Genomic DNA, 6,170 nt, shown 5'->3' with positions numbered 1-6,170 from the left:
CAATTTGTATGGAAACACAAAAGACCCTGAATAGCCAAAGCAACCTTGAGAAAGAAAAATGGAGCTGGAGGAATCAGGCTCCCTGCCTTCAAACTACACTACAAAGCTACAGTAATCAAGAAAGTATGGTACTGGCACAAAAACAGAAATATAGATTAATGGAACAGGAGAGAAAGCCCAGAGATAAACCCATGCCCATATGGTCACCTTGTCTTTGATAAAGGAGGCAAGAGTGTACAATGGAGAAAAGACAGCCTCTTCAGTAAGTGGTGCTGGGAAAACTGGACAGCTACATGTAAAAGAATGAAATTAGAATGCTCCTTAACACCATAAACAAAAATAAACTCAAAATGGATTAAAGACCTAAATGTAAAGCCTGACACTATAAAACTCTTAGAGGAAAACATAGGCAGAACACTCTATGACATAAATCACAGCAAGATCCTTTTTGACCCACCTCCTAGAGAAATGGAAATAAAAACAAAAATAAACAAATGGGATCTAATGAAACTTCAAAGCTTTTGCATAGCAAAGGAAACCATAAACAAGATGAAAAGACAACCCTCAGAATGGGAGAAAATATTTGCAAATGAAGAAACTGACAAAGGATTAATCTCTGAAATTTACAAGCTGCTCATGCAGCTCAATATCAAAAAAACAAACAACCCAATCCAAAAATGGGCAGAAGACCTTGATAGACATTTCTCCAAAGAAGATATACAGATTGATAACAAACACATGAAATGATGCTCAACATCACTAATCATTAGAGAAATGCAAATCAAAACCACAATGAGGTATCACCTCACACCAGTCAGAATGGCCACCATCAAAAAGATCTGCAAACAATAAATGCTGGAGAGGGTGTGGACAAAAGGGAACCCTCTTGCACTGTTGGTGGGAATGTAAACTGATACAGCCACTATGGAGAACAGTATGGAGGTTCCTTAAAAAACTACAAATAGAACTACCATACAACCCAGCAATCCTACTACTGGGCATAAACCCGGAGAAAACCATAATTCAAACAGAGTCATGTACCAAAATGTATTGGGGAAAGAATATGTTTGTTCAGCTATTTGGGTCCTTCCTTTGGAATGAAGGGACTTATTAATTTAAGTATGTACCTTATAACTCAACTTGAACTGAATATAATTTTTATTAGCACTATATGGTTGTTTAATGTGGGAGCTAGAAGTATACATCACTGGACTATAAAATAGGAAACTCATTTGTCTATCTTTTATGTCATTATGATGGTCTAGCATGTGTCAGCCTGCTTACACCGTGACATCCCAGTTGACACTAAAGCACCCTGATATGTTTGCCTACATGTACCATAATGGCCCCATATATGCCATATCAGCCCAAGGTATGTCACTGTGTGTGTACCATGCCAGTCCATTACATGCTGTGACAGTGCCATATGTCTGCCTGCACAATGACAACCAAGTATTTATATGACAGCACAGTATATATTGCTTGTATACACCTTGAGACCATTTTACATTGTGAAGGACCAGTGTGCCTCAGTCTCACACACTGTGACGCTCTCGTATTTGCTGTAACAGCCCAGAGTATGTCCAGATGTATGTATCGTGACAACCAACATAAACTTAGATAGTTCAGGATCTATCAGCCAGCATGCACTATGACAACCTTCTGCCTTGAGAGCTCTGTATGTGCCATGACAGCCTTGTAAGAACCACAGTAGCCATTTTACAAGGGGGCAGCAGGCATTTTGTGTCAGTCTACATGTATCATGACTGTCCAGGAGATGTTATAACATCTTAGCAGACCAATATGCAACTTGACAGCCCGGCAAGTGTCAGCCTGCCTGTATTCTAAGAGTCCATATACACTGTGACAGTACATGGTTTATCAGCCTGAGTGTTCCATCACAGACACTGCATACTATAACAGCTCAGCACAAGACATTCTGTGTGTGCAATGACACATACAGACTGTGACCAAACAATGTGCGGAAGTCTGCATGGACCAGGACAGTCAGTACATAATGTGACAGCTTATGATAACGTCAAGCCTTTCATTCTAGCGATGCAATCTGGTGTGGCATCAACATGGGATGTACATGCATGCATATGCTTAATTTACCTACGCTGGTTCTAGCTGCATTTCTTTCCATTGCATTGGCTTATGTTTTAGATTACTTGCTTCCTGCTCCCATTTTCTTCAAGTGGTTGTGTTTTATTTTCCATAACATCTCTCAGCATTTGCCTTCCTCATTCCAGAAGACTGCAACAGCCTATTGATCAGCCATCTCTTAAATTCTCCTTTTGAACTAAGGTACAGTGTAAATAAGTAAATAATTAAGGTCATTTTGGGGGCTGCCAAATTTTACATGCTAACTTCCTTTCCCCTCCTTTGGTTGTCTACAGCTACAGTCATCATCATCACACACATACACACATGCATATACTTACGCATACATCACATCTTTAAAAACCTTCTAAGGTTTCCTAGTGTTAAAGAAATGACTTAGCATCACTGCCATCACCTCACACGTTTTCCTTCAAATTTTCTTTACAGCCCACTTTGTATTACACTTCGCTTCATCCTGTGAACAACGCTTTGCACTTTCCCACCTCTGGACCTTGGTTTGCCCTATGCCCTCTTGGTACAACATACATCTCTGGAAATCTGCTTAAAATTTTCAGATCCTTCATTCTTTTTGCCCGGTTTTCCCTTTTTATTGACTCAAATATCTGAATATCTGACAGTCAGGGAAATAGTATTTCACTAAAAGAATAGAGCTCACATTAAGCACTTGGTTCTAATTGCAAGGGATTTTAGAGCTGTATAAGTCCACCACAATTTCTTCTGATAGGTGGTACCCCATCCCATCTCCATCTTCAGGTTTAAAAGGGAAGATTTCTCTATTTGAATATACCTAGTAACCAGGCAATATTCTGAGAGGCATGCATGATTTACTAAGATGATTTTCATTAACTTGTAATAGGAAGGAAACGAGTAGGTCACACCTACTCCAGATCACTGGAATCAGTTTTTACAACCTCCCTACACTTTGGAAGAAATCATTATTCACAAGTATTGTGTATAACCAATATTTTATTTAGGTGATATAATTTTTAAAAATCTGTGTATTGTAATCAAGGGCTCATAATTTTGTAAAGTTCAGACTCTAATAGTAATTTTTTTTTTTGGCGGCCGTCATTAATGAGAGCTTTTCATCTTCTTTCTATGTATTTTGTACGTTGTAGAGATTATGCTGCATATACAATTCTGTATCCTGGTTTTTTAAAATAAATCTATTTATTTATTTATTTTTGGCTGCAAGGGGTCTTTGTTGCTGCTTGCGGGCTTTCTCTAGTTGTGGTGAGCGGGGGCTACTCTTCATTGCGATGCACAGGCTTCTCATTGCAGTGGCTTCACTTGTTGCAGAGCACAGGCTCTAGGCACACAGGCTTCAGTAGTTGTGGCTCGCGGGGTCTAGAGCACAGGCTCAGTAGTTGTGGCTCACGGGCTTAGTTGCTCTGCGGCATGTGGGATCTTCCCAGACCAGGACTTGAACCTGTGTCCCTTGCATTGGCAGGCAGATTCTTAACCACTGCGCCACCAGGGAAGCCCTCTAATAGTAATTTTTAATGTTCTATTCAGCATACTAATAAATTAAAATTTCAGCTGTACCATATAACAGCTCTTTTTTTTTTTTTTTTTCCGGTACGCGGGCCTCTCACTGTTGTGGCCTCTCCCATTGCGGAGCACAGGCTCCGGACATGCAGCCTCAGCGGCCATGGCTCACGGGCCCAGCCGCTCCACGGCATGTGGGATCTTCCCGGACCGGGGCACGAACCCGTGTCCCCTGCATCGACAGGTGCACTCTCAACCACTGTGCCACCAGGGAAGCCCCATAACAGCTCTTTGACTGTGGGCCAGGGAGTATATCTAAGCCTCAGTTTCTTCATCTGTAACATAAAAAGTTGATAATACCTATCTGAGTATTGTGAGAATTAAATGAGATCATTTATTCACTCAACAAATATTGAATACCTGCTACATGCCAATGTAGTTCTTAGTTCTGGAGATATATTGATAAACAAAATAAGAAAAAATAATCCCTGCTCTAAAGAAATTTGCATTTCTAGTAAACAGTAATGATTATAGTACATTAGAAGTGCTATGGAGACACAGAGAAGGTTAAGAGAGACTGTGAGTTGTGGGGTAGAGGTAAGGGAATTTATCATTGAGAAAGTAACGTTTCAGCAAAGTCTGGAAAAATGCATTGTCCTGCATCAAACACCTGCAAGGAGAGTGCTCCAAATATGGAGGCCAGCCTTTACAATGCCCTTAAGGTCAAGGAACCTGAAGCATGTGCAAGGAATGGCAAGGAGAGCAGTGTGGCTCGAGAAGAGTGGGTAGGAGGGAGGGTAGGAGATGAATCATAGAGGCAACAGAGGCCTAGATCATGTGGGGTGATATTAGTCATTGTAAGGATTTTGGCTTTAATCTGAATGAGATAAAAGACCATTGGAAATTTTTGAGTGGAGGGTGACATGGTCTCATGTAAATTTTAATAGACATACATTGGCTACTTTGTTGAGAATGAATAATAGAGGAACAAGTGTAGAAGCAGGGAGACCAGTTAGAAAGCTCATCCATTTGAGAGATGATTATAAAAGTGAATGTAGAGAGAAGTGGTCAGAGTCCAGGTGTATTTTGAACACAGAGCTCAAAGTATTTACTGGTGAAAGATGTGAAATATAAGAGAAAGAGGAGGATAAATGATGACTGCGAAGCTTTTGGCTTAAGCAGTGGGAAGGATGCCATTAGCTGGGATGGTCTAGAGTTCAGTGGAGCAGCATGGGGCTGGGCAAGAGCAGAACCTCAGTTTTAGACACGATAAATTTGATGTGCCTATTCGACACTCAAGTGTAGATGTTGAGAACACAGTTGGATATATGAGTCTGGAGTTCAGGGGAGAGACATGAATTTAGGAGTTGTCCTTTTATAGATGATATTTAAAGCCATGAGACAAGTCCCCAAGGGAGGGAATGTAAATAGAGAAAAGAATTCTGAAGTGAGCTCTGAGCTACTCCAGCATTATGAAATCAAGACTGGAGGAAGGGACTGTGTGCGGAGCCCATGGCGACGCGGAATCCGCGAGCCGAGCTGGACTCCCTTCTCCTGCAGCTGCTCGGGGACCTGGAGGAACTGGAGGCGAAGCGGGCGGCGCTGAACGTCCGGGTGGAGGAGGGCTGGCTCTCGCTCTCCAAAGCTCGCTACGCCATGGGTGCGAAGTCGGTAGGGCCTCTGCAGTATGCCTCCCGCATGGAGCCCCAGGTCCGCGTCTGCACCAGCGAGGCCCAGGATGGACTCCAGAAGTTCTGGATGGTGAGAGCCGGCACCCAGATTCCAGAGGAGGTGGGACCCCGCGAGGCAGTTCTGCGCAGGCGCAAGGGTCTCACGAGGACCCTGAGCCAGACCCCTCCCCAGCTCCCCAGGACCCTCTGAACTGGTTTGGAATCCTGGTTCCTCACAGTCTACGGCAAGCTCAAGCCAGCTTCCGGAAGGGTCTGCAGCTGGCTGCAGACATGGCCAGCCTTCAGATCTGCATCGACTGGGGTCGAAGCCAGCTCCAGGGGCTGCAGGAGAAACTCAAGCAGCTGGAGCCCGGGTCTCCCTGACCTGCCACCACAGAAGCAAGGCAGTGAGCACAGCTGTTCTTCGATGTGGCTGCATAATCTCAGGCCTTCTTCCTTCACAGATTGCCCCCCACCCCAGCTATTCCTCCCTCCTTAATACTTCTCTGGTCTGCATGTTTCCAACTTTGTTACGTGGGGAAGTTTGAAGGGACAAAATAATGTTGAAAGTCACTACTATGAAACCACTTCTAGACTTCTGTTGTCTCAGGACATACTCATGTGGTGCAGGCAAAGACCTGTTAGGTTAGTTCATATCACTGAACAACTGTAACAACCTGATGCATAAATCAGCTGTGGTTTTTCATTAAAGGATGAAATATTGCGTAGCTAGTGGCAGGGAAGGACAAGAGTAGGTGCTTCAGTTTCACTGGATCTTTAAAAGTGATTTTGATGGAGGAAAAAACCATACACAGCCAACAGATCAGGACAGAATGATTCCTCATCGATAAAACACACACACACCCGAGTAGATGGGCAGCGCTTGGC

General features: G+C 43.2%; 1 pseudogene; it reads left to right on the top strand.

The window, feature by feature from the left end:
* Nucleotides 1-5,123: 5,123 nt before the first annotated feature.
* On the top strand, nucleotides 5,124-5,827 carry LOC131759704 (coiled-coil domain-containing protein 115 pseudogene; annotated as a pseudogene).
* Nucleotides 5,828-6,170: the final 343 nt, after the last annotated feature.

Source organism: Kogia breviceps, chromosome 7 (assembly GCF_026419965.1).
Source record: "Kogia breviceps isolate mKogBre1 chromosome 7, mKogBre1 haplotype 1, whole genome shotgun sequence".
Lineage (NCBI taxonomy): Eukaryota > Metazoa > Chordata > Mammalia > Artiodactyla > Physeteridae > Kogia > Kogia breviceps.
This window is presented reverse-complemented; position numbering and strand designations above follow the sequence as displayed.